The 26052-nt window shown below is 39.3% G+C and overlaps 1 protein-coding gene and 1 long non-coding RNA gene across 21 annotated transcripts in view; one reads left to right on the forward strand and one right to left on the reverse strand.

Moving 5' to 3' along the window:
* PTPRD (protein tyrosine phosphatase receptor type D) overlaps window positions 1–26052 on the reverse strand; it is a 928191-nt gene that overhangs the window by 375816 nt on the left and 526323 nt on the right. The gene's annotated exons all lie outside the window — the stretch shown is intronic.
* The window catches only part of LOC128850522 (uncharacterized), a 68667-nt gene that overhangs the window by 23773 nt on the left and 18842 nt on the right, over window positions 1–26052 (forward strand). For both annotated transcript variants that reach the window (XR_008447946.1, XR_008447945.1), the window contains exon 2: window positions 19371–19576. This is a non-coding gene — a long non-coding RNA (uncharacterized LOC128850522). The remainder of the gene's footprint in view (window positions 1–19370; window positions 19577–26052) is intronic.

The following is a 26052-nucleotide window of genomic DNA, read 5'->3' on the forward strand; positions in this document are numbered from 1 at the left end:
AGAAAGGAAATAAAAATACACTGAAAGGTATTTTTCTCCTGGAAGATCTACTGAGGCACATGGAAAATAAGGAGGTGATTGGTAACAGCCACCATGGCTTCACACAGGGCAAATCATGCCTGACAAATTTGGTGCCCTTCTGCAACTGAGTTATAGCTTTAGTGGATAAGGGAAGAGTGCCTGACACCATCTACCTGAACTTGTACAAAGCATTCAACACCACACTGCATGACATCCTCATCTCTCGATTGGAGTGCCAAAAAGATTATAAGAGGGTTAAAGCACCTCCCCTAAGATAAAAGGTTGAGAGAGTTGGGGTTGTTTAGCCTGGAGAAGAGAAGGCTCCCATGAGAACTTACCTTCCAGTACTTAGAGGCCTACTGGAATGTTAGAGAGGGGCTCTTTATCAGGGAATGTAGAGATAGGATGAGAGGTAATGGTTTTAAGCTGGAAGAGGGTATATTTAGATTAGATATTAAGAAGAAATTTTTTACTGTGAAGGTGGTGAGGCACTGGAAGATTTCCCAGAGAAGCTGTGGATGCTCCATCCCTACAAGTGTTTAAGGGCAGGTTGGATGAGGCTATGAGCAACCTTATTTGGTGGAAGGAGACCCTGTCCACAGCAGGGCGGTTGGAACTAGATGATCTTTAACCCTCTTTCCAAGGCAAACCCATTCTATGATTCTGTGATTATTACTTGACCTTTCCCTCCTTCTCTCTTAACAATTGAATGTATATTAAAGAATAGTAATAAAATTACAATTGTTATAAAATATAGTAGCAACAACAATATCAGTAATAGACTATAATTAGTTTAAAATGTAAAATCCCATCGATGGACTTTTTTTAAAATAACATTTTTCAATGTACTTATTGTTATTCAAAAGAATTTTTAGATTTTATTTAGAATTAAATAGACTTCAGTACCTGGAAGAATAGGTTTGTAATCTTCAGTTCATCTCTTCAGAACACAAAAAAGGTATTAAACACAACATGGCCTGAGGTGATTGCTAAATAGGATAAACTGCCTATATTTGGAAAATTTTATATGGTGGGGATAGTGGAAAGGGAAACAGAAATTGCAGAGGAGTGGAGGAAATATGTGAGCACAGAAAAGGAAAGATGTTGAAGCTGTGTAGTCATGTTAGAAGGAAGGTGTCATTAAAATATCTTCACAGATGTTCTGGAGAAAAAAAGCCTAGCTATAAATACTTATCCATTCATACTAGGGTGGTGGTGGTATTTTTCATTTACCCTGTGTTTCTTTCTAACATAACAAAATTTTTACTTAGATCCTTAAAAGGAATGTACAGACATCCAAGGGAGTAAAAAAACACTCCTGCGGGTCAAAACTAGATGTGATAATTTAGAAGTTATGCATATTTAGGTAATTTATGTTTGCTAAAGTCTACATGCCATGATGCAGCATAAGTGCATTCAAATACTGTCTACATGGTAACAGAAAAATCAGGTAGAGTTGTGAGGATAAATGTGGATAATTATAGTGTGTTAGATCCTGTGCAAATACTCTCATTCAGAATTAAAGCAATTTTAGAGGACTACAGCTAATTCTTGTTCAAGAATGAGTGAGAACATCAAAACAGAGGTTTAATGTGCTTTAATTATGTATCTTAGCCTTTGCACTTTCAGCAGACTGGTTTTCACTTTTCTAAGTGTTCATCTTATACAGTCAACTTACTGCTTGAAAGAAGAGACCAATGACCACCTAGCTACAACTTACTTTCAGGTAGCTGGAGAGCAATAAGGTCTCCCCTCAGCCTCCTTTTGTCCAGAATAAACAGCCCCAGTTCCCTTAGCCAGTCCTCGTAAGACTTGTTCTCCAGCCCCTTCACCAGCCTCATTGCCCCTCTCTGGGCACACTCCAGTACCTCAACATCCTTCTTGTACTGAAGGCCCCAAAACTGAACACAGGATTCAAGGAGCAGCCTCACAAGTGCAGAATATGAGCAGGCAATCATCTTCCTACTCCCGCTGGCCACACTGTTCTTGGCAGAAGACAGGATGCTATTGGCCTTCTTGGCCACTTGGGAACACTTCTAGCTCTTATTCAGCCAGCTGTTGACTAAGACCCCCAGATCCTTTTCTACTGGGCAGCTTTCCAGCCACTCTTCCGAAAGGCTGTAGAATTGCACAAGGTTGCCATGACCCAGGTACAGGACTTGGCACTTAGCCTTATTAAATCTCACACAATTGGCCTCAGCCCATTGATCCATCCTGTCCAGATCTCTCTGGAGAACCTTCCTACCCTCAAGCAGATCAATATTCTTGCCCAATTTGGTGTTGTGTGCAAACTTACTGAGGTTTGAAACTTCAGTAATTCCTTTCCTCTCTCTAGTAAGCATAACTCCTTCAAAACATTTAGATAACCTCAGTAGATGTTTTGTAATTTCTGCAATATTTTTAATGTAGTGCTGGTTTCTTGTTCTTAAAAGAAGTGGAAGATAGATTTACTTATTTAAAGAAAAATGGTGTTATCCAAATAGATTTTGCATTAGTATATACAGCTAGAAAATTAGATGGGGCATAACATGAACCATCTCAGAATGACAGTTGCTTCATGATAAAACAAAGGGAAAATGGGAAATTGAAAAACTCACATGTATGTTTTAATTCTCTACAAATCTGTATGGCTGTGATCAGTCTGAACAAGTCTAATGCTGCAGCGAACAACACACAGTGCCACAGCCACTGCACAATACTAACTATAGATTTTCCTCAGTGCCGTGGGCAGGGTTTCTCATTTCATACATCATTTGCAACTTGCTGCAGTGGTTCTGCAAAGTCATTGTCTATCTCACACAAAGTTAGGAAGAAGTAGCATCTTTGCCTACACTTGTTTTGAACAACAATCGCAGTAGACATCACAGCCAGTTTCCTGTTGCTCTCTGCTTACAGTAAAACACGAGGTATAATTATACCAGCTAAAATTATACCAGCAAAAGTTCATATTCTGTTCTTGAGTGTCAGTGTTGAGGACGTTAAATCCTTAAGCAAAGCTTTGTCTGTCAGGTGCCGCTATAGACTATTACTCCTTATTTTATCTGCCTAAAGATTTCCAACAGAGCACAAAACCTACCTCCTCAGAGGAAGCTCTGGATACAGCCAAATCTATCAAATATTTTTTTTTTAATGTTTCTGAAATGCCATTCAACAAAAATCAGTGTGAGTTATTCTGACTCTCCCCACTCAGCAGTATAATAGCTTAATGATAGTATAAGACATAGAGCACAGACCTGAGACAGGCAGTCACAGCAGTATCTCATTTTCAACCTGGTCTTCATCCACTGAACCAAAATTTTAACCACTAAAACTGAAGCTAAGTAAAACATGTAAACCAATACTGCCAGCCAGCACAAAGTGTAACTGGACCTTCCCCTTTGTGTGGAGCAGAGTGGAACAGTCTTTGATATCCCTGGGTAAGGGATATTACTAGGAAACTCCGCAGTCGGGTAAGGCCTTCAGACTAATACCCTTTACTGCTCTTCTGTGTGGGAGGTGACAAGCTGCAGTACGTAGCTCAAGGGTGATCAAAAGAGATTTTAGGGTCTTGCGACAGCTAGTGAGGGAATCAGGGGCCCAGGTAATTTTTTCATCCCTCCTTCCACTTAAAAGCAGTGACACTGAAAGGATCAGATGGAACCAGTCTATTAATACATAGCTCGGCAGCTGGGGTCACTGTAATAACTTAGGGTTTTTTGACAATGGGATGGCCTACATGACACCATGTTTATATGTATCAGATGGAAGCCCCTTTTCTCAAAGGGGGAGGAGAGTCTTTGCTCAGGAGCTCAGGGCTTTAAACTAGATGTGAAGGGGTAGAGGGGAATAATGTCATGCTTGCCTTTGACAAGCTACAGGAGGACACACAGTAGTTGGAAGGATGGAGTGTTAGTATAGGCCCTCCATCTGTTGCCCTGGGACATGCTGGGGATGCTGTAGCACAGTTGGTCTTGTGGAGATGAGTGGGAGGCTCCTGAGGCAGCAGGTGCCAGCAAGGAAACTTCCATGGAACACTTTAAGTGGAGTAAGGGTTGTTCCACTAAGAAGGCAATGCAGCCAGCAGCCCAGATGAAATGCCTCTGTGCAAACACACACAGCTGGGGCAACAAACAGGAGGAGTTGGAAGCTATTGTGCTGCTAGAAAGACACAATCTGCTTGCCATTACTGAAACTTGGTGGAACAAATCCTGTTGCTATCGACGGCTACAGGTTGTTCGGAAGGGACGGACTAGGAAGGAGGGGTGGAGGTGTTGCCCTTCATATCAGGAAATAGATTGAGTGTGAAGAGCTGTCTTTGATGAGTAGCCACGAATAGTGGGTCAGAATAAAAGACTGAGGCAAGAAAAAAGCCCTTGTGGTTGGTGTTTACTACTGGCCACCTGATCAAGGAGAACATACTGATGAAGCCTTCTTCCTCCAGCTACAGGAGGCTTCATGCTCACAAGCTGTCATCCTACTGGGGGACTTCAACCATTCTGCTGGGAAAGTAGCACAACAAGCAGTAGACAATCCAGGGGACTCCTAGAGTGCATTGAAAATAATTTCTTGACGCAGGAAACAGACACCACCACCAGATCTTAGGGGGTGCAATACTGGACCTGATGTTCACCAATACGAGTGAGCTCATCAGTGACATCAAGATCAAAGGCAGCCTGGGCTGCAGCGGTCACACACTGGTGGAGTTCAAGGTCCTGAGGGACATGGGACAGGCAAGTAACATAGTCAGGACCCTAAATTTCAGGAAAGCAGACTTCCATCTCTTCAAGGAGTTAGTCAGTATGACCCTCTGGTACATGGTCCTCAGGGACAAGGGAGCAGAACAGGGCCATCAAATATTAAAGGATACTTCCTGCACCTGCATCGGGGCAACCACTGTTTTTAGTACGCAATGGGGGATGACGTACTTGAGAGCAGCCCTGCAGAGGACTTGGGGGTGCTGGTCAATGAGAAGCTCGACATGAGGCAGCAGTGTGCACTCACAGCCCAGAAGGCCGACCGTATCCTGAGCTCCATCAAAAGAAGTGTGGCCAGTGGGTCAAGGGAAGCGATTCTGCCTCTCTATTCCTCTCTTGTGAGACCTCACCTGGAATACAGTGTCCAGTTCTGGAATCCTCAGCATAAGAAGGGTATGGAGCTGTTGGAACGGGTCCAGAGGAGGGCTACAAAGATGATCAGAGGGCTGGAGCACCTTCCCTATGAGGACAGGCTGAGAGAGTTGGGCCTTTTCACCCTGTAGAAGAGAAGGCTCAGAGGAGATCTTATAGTGACCTTCCAGTACCTGAAGGGGGCCTGCAGGAAAGCTGGAGAGGGGCTATTCATAAAGGTTTGTGGAGATAGGACCAGGGGGAATGGGTATTAACTGGAGAGGGGCAGCTTTAGACTGGACATTAGGAAGAATTTCTTCACCATGAGAGTGGTGAGACATTGGAACAGGTTGCCCAGGGAGGTTGTGGATGCCCCATCCCTGGTGTTCAAGGTCAGATTGGATGAGGCCTTGGGCAGCCTGAATTAGTGGGTTGTCCCTACCCATGGTAGGGGGATTGGAACTAGATGATCTTTAAGGTCCCTTCCAACTCTTACTATACTATGATACTCTGATACTTTCCGTAAAGTGCAAGAGCACTCAGTCTCCAGATGTAGAAAGTTGTGCAGGAAAGAGAAGAGGCTGGTCAAACAGAAGAGCAAGAGGCAACTGTACAGGCAGTGCAAGGAGGGACAGGGAACCTGGGAAAAATATAGAGACACTATGCAGTTGTGTAGGGATGGGGTCAGGAAGGCCAAGGTCCACCTGGAGCTGAACTTAGCAAGGGAAGTGAAAGTTAACAAGAAGGGCTTCCACAGTCAACCAGAAAAGTAAGGTTAAAGAAAGCATGCCCCCACTGATGGATGAAAATGGTGCCCTCATACTAACAGAAAAGGCAAAGGCTGAGGTACTCAACAACATTTGTGCCTTTACCGACAACCTCTCTCCTCACACCTGCTGGGTCAATGGACAACAAGAAGGGGACCAGGGGGATATAGCCTCTCAATGTAGGGGAGGATCAGGTTAGTGACCACCTGAGAAACAGGAACATACATAAGTTTATGGGACCTGATGAGATGCATCCCCAAGTCCTGAGGGAATTGGCTGATGTGGTTGCCAAGACACTCTCTGTGATATCTGAAAAGTCACGGCAGTCAGGAGAAGTCCCTGGTGACTGGAAGAAGGGTAAAGGGTAACATTGTCACCATTTTAAAGAGGGTGGAAAAGATGACCCTTGGAACTACTGATCTGTCAGCCTCATTTCTGTGTCTGGCAAGATCATGGAATGCATCCTCATAGAAGCTATGCTAAAGCACATGGAGGACAAGGAGGTGATTAGCAGCAGCCAGCATGGCTTCATCAAGGGCAAGTCCTCCCTGACCAGCATAATGGCTTTCTATGATGGGATGACCACATCAGTGGACACAGGAAAACCAGTGGATGTGATCTATCTGGACTTCTGTAAAGCCTCTGACATGGTCCCCCACAACATTCTTCTCTCTAAGATGGAGAGATATGGATTTGATGAGTGGACTGTTTGGTGGATAAGAAATTGGTTGGTTGTTTGCGTTCAGAGAGTAGTGGTCAATGGCTCAATGTCCAGATGGAGGTCCATGACAAGTGGTGTCCCTCAGGGATCTGTATTAGGATGAGTGCTGTTTAATATCTTCATCAATTATATAGACAGCAAGATTGAGTGCAACCTCAGCAAGTTGCAGGTGACACCAAGATGAGTGGTGCAGTTGTCACACCAGAACGACAGGATGTCATACAGAGGAACCTGGACAAGCTTGAGAAGTGGGCTTCTGTGAATCGCCTGAGGTTCAACAAGGCAAAGTGCAAGGTCCTACACATGGATCAGGGCAATCTGCAGTTTTGATACAGGATGGGGGATGATGTGATTAAGAGTAGCTGTGCCGAGAAGGACTTGGGTGTGCTTATTGATGAGAAACTCAACATGAGCCAGTAATGCACTCTCACAACCCAGAAGGCCAACTGTATCCTCGACTGCATCAAAGGAAGCGTGGCCGGCAAGTCAAGGGAGGTGATGCTGCCCCTTTACTCCACTCTTGTGAGACCCCACTTTGAGTATTGTGTCCAGTTCTGGAATCCTAAATATAAGCAGGATATGGAACTGTTGGAACGGTCCCACAGGAGGGCAACAAAGATGGTCAAAAGGCAGGAGAACCTCTGCTGTGAGGACAGACTAAGAGAGTCGGAGCTGTTCAGCCTGGAGAAGAGAAGACTCCTGGGAGATCTTGTACCTGAAGGGTGTGTACAAGAAAGCTGGGGAGGAACAATTTAAAAGGGCGTGTAGTAATAGGATGAGGGAGAATGTCTACGAATTGGAGAGGGGGAGATTTAGACTACATTAGGAAGACACTCTTGATGATGAGAGTGGTGAGGCACTGGCACAGGTTGCCCAGGAAAGTTGTGGAAGCCCCCTCCCTGGAGGTGTTCAAGGCCAGGCTGGATGTGGCCTTGAGCAGCCTGATCTAATGGGAGGTGTCTTTGCCTGTGGAAGGTGGTGGTGGTGGTGGAACTAGTTGATCTTTAAAGTCCCTTCCAATCCAAAATATTGTATGATTCTATGGTATTTTTAATTTCACTGGACTAAATCCATGCAGTCATCTTTGAATACAGCTGACAGTGTAAATGAAGTCTAGGTAAAGACTGAGCAGGAAAGGTATACTTAAGTGTAACCAAAGATTTAAAAGATTTTTCTTTAGTTCACTTGAATCAAATGTTTAAATAAGGTTAATGGATTAACATACAGATGTAATTTACTGTGGAAAGTGGCCTCTGCAACCACATTAATTTCTTGATTTTTTTTTTTTTGTCTTTTATGATTTATGGTGCTAAATATATGCCTAAGATAGGCTATGTCTGTTGCCCAATTAAATGAAGAATTCAATCTTATACCAGTTTCTCTTTCTTTTATAATGCAGCAATGTTTAAAATGCAAGACTCTTAAACATACTTTTGACTCAATTTCCCTTTGTATGGTCAGGAATGTACTGGGCCAAAACAAAAAATTTATCTTTACAACACCTTAGTTAGTTACTGTAATTAGTCTTAGTAATCAAGTAAAAAGTTTCACTAACACACTAAAGGCTTGATTACATCTGCTGTACTTTTGATCTTTAGTCAGTTTCAGAGACAATATGTCAAAATGTGGATATCTTATTTTATTTATTCTTTGTTTTCCTTTTGTAGACACTCAAGAAATTAAAGCTTTATTTTCCTTTGAAACATACTTAACATTCAGCTATTTATATTTCTCTAAAAAATAAAGATTTTTTTAGGGGAATTGAAAGATGCAACTACCTTCCCATTATGTTCTGGTTTCCTCAGGTCAATAGGCGGCAAAGCAAATACTTACTTTGGTTTTGGCTTGTGTAAGAAACTGGGATGGTTCAAGTCCCACACTCTCCTTTTCATTTCACTAACAGTGAAAGTGATTTGTTTTTACTGCTTTTTTTCATCACAGTGTAGCTTCTTAATGCTCAGTAGATGAAGGAAGCGATGGGTCATTTTAAACAGCCTCCTCATTCCATGATTACAGTGCAGCAGCATATACTTGATCCCTTTAATGAAAAAAACACTCCTTTCTCCTCTATTTCTTTTCCTGTGTCACTGAGCAAAGAACGACAAAGTTCAAAGGTAGTGGACCACACTAAGAGCAGACACACAATTGAACCATTATTAAGCACTCTCTAAAGCATAGTTACTACGAGAAGAACACACAGTATTAGTCAGAAAAAATAGCTGAGGAGAGATAAATAAAGTAAAATCTCTCTAACAAATGTGAGATCTCAGAAATACCCCTGAATGACTGTTCTCCATAACCCTGTAGGCCACACTGTATTAAATTATTATCACTTATGTAACCATTACCTCAGGTTTCACTGACCTTGACAGCCATGTAGTAATCATATCTTTGAATGTCACTGGAGAGTTTTTACAGTGTAATGCGACAGGCAGATGGAACATGCAGAAATTTTTCTGCTCACTATTCATAGATATGTATGGATTGTATAAGCCTATTACAAAAGAAATCCATCTCATGTCAAACTTCATTTTTATGAAGTTTTCTGACAATATTGCAGATTCTTACAGTATGCTGTTATTAAATTTAAGTGTATTAATATCCTCCATACACTTCCCACTCAGCTAAATTTCTCTGATCTTTTCTGCTGCATTGAAAGTGCTTGAGCCATGGTGACTTGGTGACTGCTTAGGAACATCCGTATTTGGCATCACTAGATATAAAAAATTTCTTAAGTCAATAAGTCACTGACATTACAGAGCTGTTGTTAGACCTCAATAATCAATGTAAAGAGTTGGTTAACTGCAAAAGGAACTTGACAGAAAACTCTGGTGGTCTTGACTTCAAAGATCAGGAAGTTATCTCACAACTGACTTAGCAACTCAGATCCAGAAACAGTCTCGTATAATATGTGTTTGAAACAATTTGCCATGTACCTTGTCTTGCTTATGGCCAGCTGTTTGCATTGTGCTTCTTAGTACTTCTGACAAACAGATGAGCAGATACAGTGCAGTCACATCCCAGGAGATGATGAACTCTAAGAAGTGTAAACTCCTATGCTTTCGTGTGGTTTGATAGTACTCCGTGCATTATGAAGTGCTGGTACCAAAAAGTTGAGCAGCACTTACTCTCTTAAAATATTTTATGGTGCCCAGATGCATAGTTCGTATTTGGAGGAAAGACCTGATATGCAGTCAAAAAAATTTGAGTTTCAGAGCATCATCAGCCTGAGACTGTTAAAAGTCAGAGCTTCTGCTTCCTAAAATAATCCTTCCTAAATAGAAATCATCTACCCTTCCACTGAGGCTAAGGCTCCAAGGGATAAGCAAGAAGAACTGTCTTTCAATAGCAGAAGGATCATTGCATGACGGTGTTACTTATTACTTTTCAATGGGATGGGGATGAAGAAGTGAGGATGGGAAAGTAGTAATATTATCACATGAATAAGGTAAAGAATAAAAACTAAATGGTATCCCCCCCAGTAGTCCAATGAAAAACCTGGATAATTGTTGGCTGAAGGCTAAAGCTGATAAGATTTCAATACCTTTAGGTTAATGAAACACTCTATGAAAATAATAATAATAATATTTATTTATTTATTTATTTTTACCAAAGAACTATAAAGAGATAGAAATTCGATGAAACTAATCTACTTTTGAAATAAATGAGACTAAACATATTTTCTATTTCCTTCTGGAAATTTGTTCTAGAGCTTAAAAAAATATATACTGGGTCACCTTTGATGAGATATCAGTATTCTGAAGGTTGAACTGAGATTTACTTTTCTCCTGGGGATGACAGTCCTAAAAATGGGTGGGAAGTAGATGGAAAAGTTTTTTGTCACATTGCTGCTGTCCTTTTTAGGATTAAATTTAAGAAGGGTGTGTATATTCACAGGATTACAGAAATCTTAATCAATATATTTAGAAGACTTACTTCTGTTTGTATTTTGTCTAGTATCAGGAAAATACATCCACATAAAAATAAATCAGCTGCATATTACCTAAAATACTAGTTAGTTTTCTAATTCTTTATTTATTAAGAGAATGAGGATTAAAAAAAAAAAAGAATCAATATTTAAAATAATGTACAAAAAAATAAGAAATCCATACAGTGGGCAAAATTTTGCAATTTCCTTAAATGCTTCTCTGTTTTTATGATGGAGATAATCATGAAGCGGTTCTGTAAGACATCTGTTAATCAGTGTTGATCATGACTGAGCTGAAGTTCTGATTGGTTGCTCAGGGACTACCCAGCCACTAAAGAAGAATCCACACTCATTAGGATTAACTGTTTTTTTGTCCCCCACCCAAAAAAATACAAAAGCCTATAAAGAAAAAGAAAATCCCTGGAAGCAGCAGAAGAGAAAAAGCCGGAGAAATAAACCGGCAGTTACAATGATTCTGATGCCAGCATTTCTTGTATATTGAGTCCAAATCACATATTGTCTGGATTTGTAGGAAGGAATAAAATTTTATTTGTTACCAAGGAGCAGCGTCGGTATATATTTCCAGATGCGGTTTGTTTTTTTTTTTTTTTTGTGAATAGACAGCTCAGTGTTAAAGTCTATAATTCTTTGTGTAGCTAAAGTACTAACATTGTTTTTTACTTTTTCAGTCTTCTTTTAAACACAGTTTCTGATCACTTCTTTATTTATATTGATTTGGGAAACTGTAGTTTTAAAGTAATTACTTGGAATGTGCCTTACAAGACACTAGTGTTAGAGATCATTCGTTATGACAAGAACAAGAACTGAAATTTAGGGCAATTATAAATTCCCTAAATACAAATGCCCTGCAATACAAATCCTAACACAGCAGGATAACCATTAAATGTGATAACAAGTTCACCTAAACACCACCTCTTCTAGCAGCCATCTAGATCTAGTGTTTTAAATTTGTAGCCTGTTAATCTTGCCTCCTCTCACTCTCTCAACACATGCTATGTCCAATGTCAACTAAAACGCAATATTCTTCCGTAAACTATGAACAACAGAGAAACATCAAATCAGAGACAGAAATAAGTTGTAGCAGAAAATGTCATACCATACAATGGAACAAGCACTGCCAGTATTGTGGTTATTCTTAGTGAAATGGGGCAGTGCAGGCATAGGTACTAGAACTTCAATGTGAATTGCAATGTTGAACCACCCAGAGTATTTGCTTTGAGTCTCCTCCAAGGGCAACACTGTGTGTCAGGATGAGTGTGCTTCCTCTTGATAGGGTCTCCCATCTTTCATGACCACTGTTCCTTTTTTTATAGCTTAAAAATGCTTGCGTGTTTATGGGCTCTGTGAAGCAGTTTTGACTTCTGCTTTACTTTTCTCATTCACTACAAAATGTACCAATCTAGGTTCTCTCTTTTAAGCTGAATGTTGGACTTCCTCTCTACAGCAAGTCCTGGTGAGATCCTGGCTGTGTTTTCTCAGCTGGATTTCTTGGTTCCCTGCATATGATATGCACAATCTTTGCTGCTTAACACAGGAAATTGTTCACAACCTGCCCTACTCAACAAATTTTGCTTTGTATTGAATTTAAAAGGCTTCTGAAAACTGCAAACTGTAGAATAATAAGCTAGACAGGGAACAGTTTGGTCCGGTAGCAGCAACATTTTGCTGTAATGTCATTGAAGGAATCTACATAGCCATCTTACAAAACTGTTAGACTGAGCTGTGCTTTGATATGTTTTCCTGGGGCAAGAAAGCACATGAAAGATTGAGGTGCTGAATCTCATGTTAACTTTGTAGTTGGTCTTTTCCTCTGTTTTGACAATTCTGCTGTCACAAAAAAAATACAAATAAATAAATAAAGAAGGTCTGTATAGTTTATTTATTTGGTAACAGCTTGTAAACACATCACGTATGAAAATGTAGGGCCCAATCTAATACTACTTATGCCGATTAAGATTTAATATTGATTCGTGCGCACAGATGGGAAATTTCACAGGAAGGAAAATGGTACAAATCTGGCCATGTATCTGCTCTGTACTGACCGTGCGTCATGTCCCCACAAAAGAGAATCACAGAATAACAGAATTACTTGAGTCGGAAGGGACCTGCAAGGATCATCGAGTCCAACTCCTGTCTCTGCATAGGACAACCATAACATTCACACCATGTGTCTTGGGGCCCTGTCCAAATGCTTCTGGAATATTTTTAGGCTTGGTGCCGTGACTATATCCCTGGGGAGCCCATTCCTGTGCTCCACCATCCTGTGAGTGAAGAAGCTTCTCCTAATGTCCAATCTAAACCTCTCCTGGCATGTCTTCCTACCATTCCCTAGGGAAGGCCCTACCATTGGTCACCAGAATGATGAGATCAGCTCCTCCTTCCCTTGTGAGGAAGCAGAAACTGCTATGAGGTCCCCTCTCAGTCTTCTCTTCTGCAGGCTGAACAGATAAAGTGACTTCAGCTGCTCCTCATTTGACTTCTCCTCTAGACCCTTTACCAACTTTGTGCCCTTCTCTGGACACTCTTCAGTAGCCTGATATCCTCTTTATACCACGGTGCCCAAAACTGCGCACAGTACCTAAAGAGGGACTGCATTGGTGTGGAGTAGAGCAAGACAATCTCCTCCCTCAACTGGCTAGCAATGCCATGCTTGATGTATGCCAGGACATGGTTGGCCCTATTGGCTGCCAGGGCACACTCTTGGCTCATGTTCAGCTTTCCATAGACCAGAATCCCTAGATCCCGTTTTGCAGGGCTGCTCTCCAGCCTCTTGTTCCCGAGGCTGTGTGTATATCTAGGGCTGCCATATCGCAGGTGCAAAACCCAACATTTGCCCTTGTTAAACTTCATATGGTTGGCAATTGCCCAGCTCTCCAATTTATCTAGATCCCTCTGCAGGGCCTCTTTGCCCTTAAGAATGTCAACAGTTCCCCCCGCGCCCCCCCCAGTTTTGTGTCATCAGTGAACTTGGTCAGTAAACCTTTGAGTCCTGCATCCAGGTAATTTATACAGGAAGTTACTGGTCCTGAGATGTATCCATGTGAAACCCCACTAGTGACTGGTCACCAGCCTGATGTAACTTATTCTCTATGACCATTTAAGCCTGACCGATCAGCCAGTTTTTCACCCACTGCATTATGTGTTTATCCACCTGTATGCTGGACATTTTATTTAGGAGGATAGGAACGAATCAGAAATTAGAATAATTTAGGAGAGATGTTTCATGTAAGGCCAACTACTTCTATGGCAAGTTCAATAAATACTATGTTAGTAAAGAGAAATGTAAGCAATTACATAGCATTCAATAACATACACATATTTTCCCTCACAAGCATGCATGCAGAGAATAGAAAAATATTTTTGTCTTAGAAAAGGAAAGGTAGAATGTTTTAACTGGAAACAAAGTTCAATATTCATATATTTCAAAGCTTTTTTATAATAGAAAAGAAACTACTGATGTTTTCATCTTCCTGAAACAGCCTCATTTGTACATACATTGAAAATAGGAGGAAAAAGAAATCTTCCAGAAAGAAACTGTTTGCCATTTTTGATAACCATTCCACATTGGACAAATAGACCTGGGTGTACATTCCATCAAAGCAGGTAACAGGAGACAATGCTAGAAATAATAATAGAAAAGGGTGTATTGTCAAGAGTGTCACTAAATGCTCTGGGAATAGATGACACAAAAATCTGCTAGGAATGCTGCACATGTCCTGCCTTGATATACAGGGAGATCTAGATAACCTCACAAGATACTTCCTTTCCTCATGATTCTTAAAAAGGCTCTTCAGACTTTCAAGACAAGTACTGGCTTAGCAGACAAACAGTTACTGAAGAGGCTGCAAGTGTAGGAAGAAAATTACTGTCATCGTTCAGATGAAATATGAAGTGCTGAAAAACTGTGCCCTATTCCAATATCCTGGGCTGACTTTGAGTAAACTGGTGTTTCTGTTTGTTCCTTTGTTTGTTTCATTTTTAGGTTTTGTTTTCTTTTCTGTCAGTCCTAGAGAAAAGGTGAGTTTTTGTACCAAATGTATACTCTTTGTTTTAGAACAGGTTGGAAAGACAGGAGCAGATGGATAACATTTGGGACATTTTGTGAATTCATCTGTTAATAAGTAAGACACTCACACTGTCTGCATTAAGCAAAGTCCTTCTGTTTCTAGTACTGCCAGCAGCCCTGAAGATACCCTCTGAGAATGTTTTTCATGATGGACAGCTGGGTAGAAATAGTAATATTTGCAACAGCCAATAACCATACCACAGGTCCTTGAACCAAAACCTCTGTTGTGATCACACCTGGACTTATATAAACGTAGGTGCAACTTTTTACCAGTAATAAATCTTACTGAGCTTGCCCAGACAGAACCAATGCAACATATGGCTTACAAAATCTTTTTCTACTGTTTCTGAGAAACAAACCAGACATATTACCAGGTGGTTGCTGTTGATGCTTATCTAGCTGATGTCAACTTAGCCTGTTACTGCTTTGTGTTCCCTGATATTCCTAAGATATGTCTTTTTTTCATAATATGTACCTATGGCCTCTTCGATTTCTCATTCAACAGTTTCATAGAATAATGCAGCAACTTAAAAGATACTGTATGCTGTGGAAATAAAATAAAGATTTAATTGTATTTTGTTATTCAAATTAGTGATTTGGAAAGAAATGCTAGGATATGAAAACATCTATCATGATTCTTTTGAAAACTGTAACTTTCCCATTCTTTAGAAGCATTGTAAATTACAATTGGGACTATTATTCTAGCCACGCATTCTAGCACATTGTTAAGTCAACACCAGAGTGTGTAAACAAAGTGTAATCTCTTATATCATCAGATGATGTGCATGGAACAAAACTGCCAATTTCTCCACTTGCATGCAGCATTTTTCAGTATTTCAGTATTGTTAGAATAGTCAAATAAAGCTGCCAAGTAAGAAGCAATTTTTCTTCATGAACGTGTAGATTTTGCAATGATATGCAGACATACTATTTGGCATAGTATTCAATGTGCATGGATGGAATTAGGAAAGTAAAAACTCAGATATTGAAACTAGTGAGATGAAAAACTGAGGAAAATATAAGGCCAATGGTCAAAAGAGAAAAGGCTGAGGTGCTTTATGCCTGCTTTACACCATTTTTGGTGATAAGGTTTGCTATCTCGTTCTGCAGTTTCCTGACCTTTGTGATATAATTTCTGAGAATGTAACAGTAGCTACAGTGGAAGAATCATAGAATCGTAGAATCACTAGGTTGGAAGGGACCCACTAGGTCATTGAGTCCAACCATTCCTAACACTCCCTACACCATGCCCCTCAGCACCTCATCCACCCATCCCTTAAACACCTCCAGGGAAGGTGACTCAACCACCTCCCTGGGCAGCCTCTGACCCAATGACCCTTACTGTGAAAAATTTTTTCCTGATGTCCAGCCTGAACCTGCCCTGGTGGAGCTTGAGGCCATTCCCCCTTGTCCTGTCCCCTGTCACTTGGGAGAAAAGGCCAGCTCCCTCCTCTCCACAACCTCCTTTCAGGTAGTTGTAGAGAGCAATAAGGTCTCCCCTCAGCCTCTTCCTCTCCAGGCTAAACAACCCCAGCTCTCTCAGCTGCTCCTCATAAGACTTGCTCTCCAGCCCCCTCACCAGCTTCATTCTTCTTCTCTGGACACAGTCCAGAGTCTCAACATCCTTCTTGTGGTGAGGGGCCCAGAACTGAGCACAGTATTCCAGGTGTGGTCTCACCAGTGCCGAGTACAGAGGGAGAATAACCTCCCTGGACCTGCTGGTCATTCCGTTTCTGGTACAAGCCAAGATGCCATTGGCCTTCTTGGCCACCTGGGCACACTGCTGGCTCATGTTCAGTCAGCTGTCAACCAACACCCTCAGGTCTTTCTCTTCCATGCAGCTTTCTAGCCAGACTTCTCCTAGTCTGTAGCACTGCACAGGGTTGTTGTGCCCCAAGTGCAGGACCCGGCATTTGGCCTTGTTACACCTCATGCCATTGGCCTCAGCCCAGCGGTCCAGCCTGTTCAGATCCCTTTGCAGAGCCTCCCTACCCTCAATCAGATCCACGCTTCCACCCAGCTTAGTGTCATCTGCAAGAAGATGGAGCAAGGAATGCTTAACCCACTTGGACATGAGGCAGAGGGCTGCTGATTGATGTCACTGCTGCTTTCTGCCATCTTTGAAAGAGTATGTTGATTGGGGAAATTCCTGATGGTTAGAAAATCCAAACGTCACATGCATCCACCTTTACACAAAGCAAGCCTGAGGAGGGGGAGAACTAGGGACTGATCAGCATTCCTTGATTCCTGGAATGAGCAAGTCTTTCTTAAAGCCATTTCCAGGCACTTGAAGAACAAAGATGTGACTGGGAACAGCCAGTATAGGTTTGCCAAGGGCAAATTATGCCTGACCAGCCTAATAGCTTTCCGTGATGACCAGCTCAATGGATAAAAGAAGAGCAGTAGAGGCCCTTAATTAAAGCCCTGGGCTGTGAGATCTAAGGAAGTCTGTGGATGTCATCAGACTGATGGGTTAAGGTTAATACACACAGAATCACAGAATCACCGGGTTGGAAAGGACCCACTGGATCATTGAGTCCAACCATTCCTAACACTCCCTAAACCATGTCCCTCAGCACTTCATCCACCCTTTCCTTAAACACCTCCAGGGAAGGCGACTCGACCACCTCCCTGTGCAGCCTGTTCCAGTACCCAATGACTCTTTCTGTGAAGAATTTTTTTCTGATATCCAACCTGAACCTCCCCTGGTGGAGCTTCAGGCCATTCCCTCCTGTCACAATGCAGTGCTGCTATTCACAGCAGCTTCAACATACTGGGGGAACTTGTGAGGTTCAGCAGACGTGGATGATTTTGCCTTTATAGCCAATACCTGCAGGAACACTAGAATTTGCTCCAGAGCATTCATTTTTCTCATAAGCACAAAAAGCAAGTCATAGCCTTTTTAAAGGAAGACAGTAATATGATCAGCTGTTGTCACTGTATGGTTTGCTGGAAAATACTTTACACGACGTCATCTATCCACATGTCTACCCCGCAACGTTTTTATTCTGAGATAACACAGACATATGAACCACATTTTGGCAAGCATATTTCATGCACTGTCACTCATCTTAGACAACTGCTTGAGCTACAGAAGTGCTAGTATTTGATTTTTAGTACTTTAAAAATCTCATACATTCTGATGTGGCTGGTAGGTGTTACTGGGACATAGCTACAATGTCATTTCTAACTATTCATGCTAAAGCAAACTGAAAGTTTTGTAAAGCACTGGAACAGGCTGCTCAGAGAAGTGCTGGAGTCACCATCCCTGGAGGTATTAAAAATACACATAGATGTGCCACTTAGGGACATGGTTTAGTGGTGTACTAGGCAGTGTTAGGTTTATGGTTGGACTTGATGGTCTTAGAGGTCATCTCCAACCTAAACGAGTCTGTGATTCTCTATAACTAACAATAGGTAAGGATCTTTCTCTTCATAGTTTAGCCTTCCGCCAATATTCTACTTCAAGTGAATAAAAGTCTAAGACAAAAATAAACAAACAAATTCTAGAAGAAATGAAACAAAACATTTTCATTGCAGGTCATCTGTCCCTGCTCTTGTTTTATGATAAGATTTAGCACTCTTTCTGGTGCCTCAGAAAATCTCTGCTTTCATTAATGGATCAGAGAAAATAACATTTCCTGGTTTCTTCACTCCCCACACTGTTTCTACAGTCCTTGCCCTGGTGCAAGGTCAGCATCATAACCTTCATATATCTTCCCTCCCCTACTGTCCATTAACATTATGTCTTGGAGTAACTCCCACAATCTTATTCCCAGTCTCTTGCATTTCCTCTCAGCCCACACTTGCATGATTTCTCCTAAAGCTAGTTCTGCAGTTGCTATGTGTCTCTGGATTGAAATCTTCCAAAGAGATTCACTGGTCATTTACAAATCAGAAATAAAGTGTACAGTATATGAAACAAATGTGAAAAAATATTTGCCAATATATTTAACACATACAGCAGAGCTCATATACAAGCATGCACTCCCTGATAAGCTTTGGAGGTGAGCAGAAATAATATTTATTATTCTATATTACTTTTTTTCTGTGACATATACCTCTGTCCAAATGTGCTTGAATAGTTGATTGGTTTAGGATTATCTGCTTTCAGCACACAGATAACTTATCAGGTCTTATTTTAGAAAGGCACTTAACTAGATTTAGCATTGGGCTAATAAAAACATATACTTTCAACATGCAAATATATGGTTTATATAATAAATAAACAGAGAAAGAAAGTGGCTTTCAGAGCTGCAGACAAATATTTTACTTTCTCAGAAGATAATGCAGTTTGGCTGATATCCTCTTTTCTGGCAATCACAGAAGGTGAACTAAAGGCTGCTTCTTTAGATGTCTTATTTGGATGACTTTGTGCCTTTCTGAAGTGTTAGCATTAAATTGCAGCCCAAGTACTAATAGAAAGTCAAAAACTAGGGAATCTGGGATCAGATGTAAAATGCTACCAGACTCTTTTTCCTTGTGATAAGCAGATGTACTGACTGTGTAGAATCACTGCAGCAAACTGTAAATGATGTATGAAATTAAAAATCCTCTGCCCAGTGCACAGAGAGATCACAGATAACACTGCAGTTACTGCTGTGTTGTGGTATTTGCAGTGATATTTAGCTTAGATACATCCTTTGACAAAAAACAAGCAAGCAAGCAAACAAAGAAAACAGAACAGAAGTATTAAGCAAATTGTAGGTGGACGGAATTAATATTAAGCTATATTTTGTTTGTTTCTATCTCCTCTTCACAGTTTCCTCCATCATTTCCCACCAAACTTCATTTGAAGAACATCTTATGTGGAAAGCTGGACTCTGGTAAAAGTACCTTATGGCAGATCCCGTGCACTTATGCATGACTCCATGGGACATGCAGACACACTTAGATGATCCACAGATGGGAGGAGAAAGGGAGGGCCAAGAAAAAAACCTCATCCTGAACAGTGTGAGATAAAAACAGGTAAGGAGAAGAGTTAAAAAACTACACTTCAAACCTGTCTCCACATTCTGCAGCTTTTCAGACATGCTAACAAAAGTAAATATCTAGCTTTTTAAACAGACTTTAAAGGTCCTTTAGCTTTGATGAGGTGGGTGAACCACACATTTTTTCTACTCTCATCCAAGACTATATCTTGCATAATTTAGGAAAAAAAGAAGAGAGATGTATGAGGAAATCTCCAAGTGAGTGTTTGCCATTTCATTTTGCTTTATTTTACAAGAAAGGCATAGAAAATGCCTAAAAGTCAGTGTGCTTGATGTGAGATATACTGAAATATTTCTAGAAATAGATGGGGAGGAAGTAACTTATTACTCTCTTTTTCTCTGTTTAATAAATGGCTACACAATATTTTAAAAAGCATTTTTCATCTTATAGTTTTAATTTGACGTCTTCCTTCCCTTCTGTTTTGCTTTACTAATCTAAGCTGACATCAATGCTGAGGCTCCTGCTTTATGAATACCTGTTATGCACTTGTCTTTTTCTTGGTTATCTAAAACTAATCTGCTTTTAAAATGGTGTCCTTCTATCCACCGTTTTCCATACTTCTATGACAAATGTGATCCTGAGCAAGGTTAGACTGAGTACCACTAGAATGCAGCCTAGTAAAAGATTCTGTACTAGGTGCTATATCCATGGCAAACTGGGAACTGTTTGCTAAGATTCTGTACTAGGTGCTATATCCATGGCAAACTGGGAACTGTTTGCTAAGATTCTGTACTAGGTGCTATATCCATGGCAAAGCTGTCTTGTATGTTACAAGACAGCTGGACTAGGAATGCTGACATTATCTGACTGGAAAACTGGGAAACTGCTTTTGGTTTTTAGGGATAGATAGAGTAACATTCTAAGCCTTGCTATTTAAATATCAAATTTATTTCAGGTCACTGAGAGGTTCTGAAAAAACTACCTTTCTAGCATTCATCAGTAAAATGAAGGTAACTCTTCTAAACGTATCTGTAATACAGTGTTGGCAAAAAAAATGATATGTGTATATATGCTGGGCCTTGGTACTTTATGTTTGTTTTACTTTGCATGAATAATGAAGTCACTCAATCTAATGTCTTAATATTCAGAGCACACTGAAGCTTTATTATATCATCAGATGTTATATATAAAACTGAAAAACCTGGAAGAAAGGTTGTAATAATGCATTTTAGAAGTGAAGCAATGATTTGGTCACTATACTAACTGTCACATTATACATGTTCATGAATGCTCTTCTATCTTCAAAACAAGCTACTGTACATAACAGCATAGATTACACATTTATTAAAGTATAAATATAATAGAAATTGAACTATATCTCAATAAACGATTATTAATTAGTCCAGTACTCATTGCCTGTCCTAAACTAAGGTGAATCTTTCTGGTATTTATTATCCATAGGCAACAAACCCAGATATATCCTGTACTTCCCTAAGTTGATAAATATATGCTAAATAAATCTTGCTTAACAATGGGAAGAACACCAGCCACATGTGCAAAAGAAAAGAGAATTGTGATAGACTAAGTTTAGGTGATTGTTTCCTTCAATGTTAATAGGGGCAGAGAGTGTCTGTAATTACCAGTGAGCCTGTACATCTTGCTGTGGATCCAGAGTGAATAAAAATTTAGAGTCAATGATCTTTTTAAGCTATCAAAATAACATAAGATGTACCTTGATTCCCTCCCTGCCTCCAACCCCTTCAGCTTCGTGAAAGCTTTGTCTTTTAGGTTTTTGCAAGCATTTTGACTTTTTGAATTAAGCAAACTCAGCAGGGAAATCTTTGTAGGGTGGAAGACATTTTAGGAAAATTATTATATATAGCACAATTATAGACCTGAACAAATAACTAATTTCTTGGTTCATTGGCAATTCAGAAAAGAGGAATTCAGCCAGTGCAAGGTGAATTTTAATTCTTTCAGCTTAACCAGCAAATAAAGAAGGAATTATTTGTGGTGATATGAAATATTTGCTACAAAATTAGTATTTCATTTCAAACATGAACATTTATAAGGGTTTAAAAAGATAAAGGAAATGTAAAGCCAAAATGTTAATTCATATATTTAATTTAAAAAAAATCCTCAACTTTTACATTTTTTGACATGAGCTTTTTGTCAAACATTCTAATAGACAAAACATTTTGATGTCTGCAAATCTGTATTTTTCACCAGAGGAAATAGAGTCCTGCTGTGAATTGTTATCCATGGCTAATATTCCAGTGAGTACAAGACTTGATCCTAGAGCTAATAAGAAATAGAACAACTTGTGTACCCACTTAGGATTACAAATATTCAGAAACAGTGTATTTGCGTACATTCAGTAAGTGAAGTCGCACTGAAAAAAGCAAAATGAGCATATAATGGGAATCCTAACATAAAACTGTTCCCCGATTCACCTCCTTTTAGACTCCAGCTACCCAATATCTGCCTGGACTAAATGTTCCTACGTTGTGGCTTTCTTCTCTTGCTCCGGATCAAGATGGACTCAACCCATTCCCATGCCATAGTGGAAGTATCAATTATCTCTCAGTATTTTTCAGGGTTCTGACATTTGCGAGCAGATGCAGTAACAAGAAATATTCAAAACCTCATCACACTCAGGTTGATTTGAAAGCCATGTACTTTTCTTAGCATGCTGCCTACTTGTTCCCAGTGGAGAAGCAACAGGGGTAATATTCTACAGCACTACAGGATGTGCAAAATGTTTGAAGAGGAATGTTTAAATTGCTAACATCTGGTGGAATTCAAGTGGATTCTTTATACTATCTCTCAGGAACTCAGTGGTAGCTGCTGAGAACTACACCAAGTACACACAGAATAAAGATATGATTTAAGATTCATTTCAGACAACTATTCAGTGTTTCCTGTAACTCTATCCCCAATCTACAGTTGTTTCACTGATCTGGATAAAGTTAACACATTACAATATTTGACAATTCAAAGGGTTTAGCAAAATGAAGATGGACATTAACATCTGGATACTACAATGTATTCAGTGTTTTGCTTATTTGTGTGTATAAAAATATAGTCAATTTGCCTCTTCCATTGTCATTTATGTATATAAATGGAGACTTTATTACAGCACCAAAGAATCTCAATACAGTGCCTTTCTTGTGTGTTTTTTATTATTGGGTTTTGTTTCACTTTTAACTGCTTCTAAGTACTTTAGATTTTGCTCTAAAATACTGATATATGAGACAATAATACCATAGTTTTTGCAAGATCTATGAGGAATAAGAATTGGATGGTAAGAAGATATAAATGATCACAGCAATTCAGAAAAATGACATGAAGTCCTGTATTCTGACTGTTATGTATGGTTACCAGAACAACATATTTCAAAAGAGATGTATAAAATTTGGTGGATCTAATTGACAAAAACTATCTTTAAATTAAGTTTTTGTGATAAAACTATGAAATTAATGGTTAGGTTATGTCTCACAATAGAGATAAAAAAGGCGTAGCAATTTATGTAGGAGACACTGAATTGAAGGTAATCTTAGTCTTCATAAAAATATCCGGTCTTGAAAACAGATCTAGATAATACCTGTGCTCTATTACAAAAATATGGATAAGGGATTTAGACTTGCACTGTGCATTATAGATGCTCTATACACTGATATTCATCAGTCCAGATAGATACTGATATATTGAGACATCACAGGTGAATGTGCACAGATATTTCAACAGTATAAATTGTTTTCCGTTTTTAATTTCTTCGGCTATTCTTTGAATCCTGTTTTGTGTAAATGAGTATAAATGTGTTATCATTGTGAACAGTATATTGAGGAAGATATTGCTTACAATGATATTGCAATTTTTTTCCCTCTTGGTCACATAGGTAAGACTTCTAAAAATGACAGAAATTTCTCAGCACAGCTTCCTATGAAATTCACTGAGAACTGATAAACTTCTCTTGCCTTTTGCTATATCTATCTTTCTATTCTAGTAGTACTTCTGTCTCTTTTTGGGATTTTTTTCTTTCTACATCATTTGTAGCCTGAAGAGTAGGATGTAGACACCTTTTATGTTTGTAAGTCAACAGTAACTTCCTGGCTCTTTTACTAATAAAGCTTAGTGTATTATTTGAGGGGTTTATATGCCCATGATGGCAGAAGAGTTTATTCACTGAAAAATGTATTAGACTAATACTGAGAAAATGCTCAATATTTACAGTGTTTTACATACTTATCATACTATGCTAATTAATAGAGATTTAAATCCACACAGTCTGGTTCACTAATTTGTCATGACATTAATAACAATTTATTATTTAATATTCAAAGACAGTATGCTTAATATTTGTAAGGTGTGTTAAGAAATCCTGAAAAGTTTGTTAAGCCAAATGCACTTGGAGAGAAAGCAATTAAAGGATTTGGATGCCTTTGTGAGAACTTTCAATAGTTTGTCTACTGTCTAAAAAGCTGCAGAGGATAAATTCAATTTTAATAATTTCAAAATTAACCACAGCTCTACTGTTTTAGGAAATGGTTTAGTGGAAGCTCTGCTCTTGAGAGTCAAGATTTGTTCCTTGCATGTTTCCAAGATGTACTGAAGATATCATTTCAGAATTCTGTTTGATGGTTTTCCCATCAAGGCAAAAAATAATGATCTCCCTTTTTGTTCTTTTTACAGTTTCTTCATGGCTTTTCAATATAATGTATGCACGGCTTTATATAGAGGAACTGTGATAAATTACAATGTGGGAAACATTGCTTGTGTGGGATAGATAAGAAATAGGTACTTGTGTAGGAAGGAACAGATAAATTCTCTTTATCTGTGTTTATCCTTGACTGTTAAGTTTTCCTGGTCTATAAAATGGTCTTGCTGTAGTGAAAATGATCTTTTAGATACACCTGGTCTTTTTGTCAGTTACTCTTAAATGATGCTAAATCTAAACTGTCCATCTGAACAAATACTCAGACATTTACACAATGATATAACGGTGGTGTCAAAAATACACAACAACCTCTGAACAGGAAAGAGAACAGAAAGATTTCTCAGGAGAAATATGTTGACTAGAGGTGTTTCTTCTGTAAGGTAGGCAGGCATGTGGTCAAACTTATCAATAACTGCGAGTGTTCATAAACAGATGATTAACTTTGTCTACACAAATACTTAAGAAAAAAAAAGAAATAAAATGTATAGCTGAGTGATAGGACTTAGAAATATTCAGTATTGATTATAAGTGTAATTTTGAACAGTTTGCTCTAAATCAAGCAACCAACCAACCAAAAAGCATTGTTTATAAAGAACCATTATGAAATTTCAGCAGATTTGTAACTTGGGAATTTACAGTGTTCGACAGTGTGTATCTATAGTATGACATAATATTGTGCTATAATAAAATTATTGTGTTTTCAGGAATGACACTGAATGTGTTTCTAAACAATGTATTTTATTCCCTTCATATGAGTGACTGAAGACAAATGATATGAATAATTTTATATGATGCATATTGAAATAAATACCACTCATGGCAGAACTGCAAATGTGGAGGTAGAATCAAAATATCCTTCAAACTATAGACTTATAAAAAAATAGTATAAACAGTAAGTCTCTTGCATTCACACAGAAACATATATGTGCTCAGAACACATATTGACTTCACATAAATAAATAAAGAAGGAAAATAAATTAATTTAAAATAATCTTTAGTCTCAGATTATGACTCTTTCTGCAGGATCACTTCTAGAGTAAGTTGGACAGATTTGCCAAGAGTGTAGGGAACTGTAGTATTCAGATGAACAAGGAGAATGTGAAAGATAATATTATAAGCTTAAACTGGAGTTATAGATTATTGTTTGAATTCAAAAGCAAGGAAAAGTAGAGATAACTTCCCCCAAACATTCCAAAGGCTTCCACTTTGATCATTTTCTCCTGAAAATAAAAGGTATATACTTTTTCTCTCCAAGCATAGAGGCTAAGCACTAACAGAACATAAATGAAAGGCTCCTTATACTCAGAGTTTCTGACAAAAAAAACCCAAAAAACCTCTCCTCTACATGCACATCTTCCCACATTTATATATCTCATGGAAGACTTTAATGCAAAGTTGATAAACACAAATTTCCTAATTTATTGAAGGCAAGGAATGGAAAGGCATGAAATATTCTAGAAGCAATAATAGACAACATTCAACTACTGTGCCTTACTGTTTAGAACAGAATAGGGAGAGATAGTGTAGAACAAAATATTTCAGTTGGAAGGGACAAATGACAATCATATAGCCCAACTGCCTGACCACTTCAGGGCTGACCAAAAGTGAAAGGATGTTATTAATGGCATTGTCCAGATGCCTCTTAAATGTGACAGGCTTGAGGCATCGACTGCCTCTCTAGGAAGCACGTTCCACGGTTTGACCACCCTCTCAGTAAAGAATTGCTTGCTAGTGGGCAGCCTGATCATCCTATTACGCAGCTTTGAATCATTCCCAAGAGCTATAGCACTGAGTA

Source organism: Cuculus canorus, chromosome Z (genome assembly GCF_017976375.1).
Source record: "Cuculus canorus isolate bCucCan1 chromosome Z, bCucCan1.pri, whole genome shotgun sequence".
In the NCBI taxonomy this organism is placed as follows: Eukaryota; Metazoa; Chordata; class Aves; order Cuculiformes; family Cuculidae; genus Cuculus; species Cuculus canorus.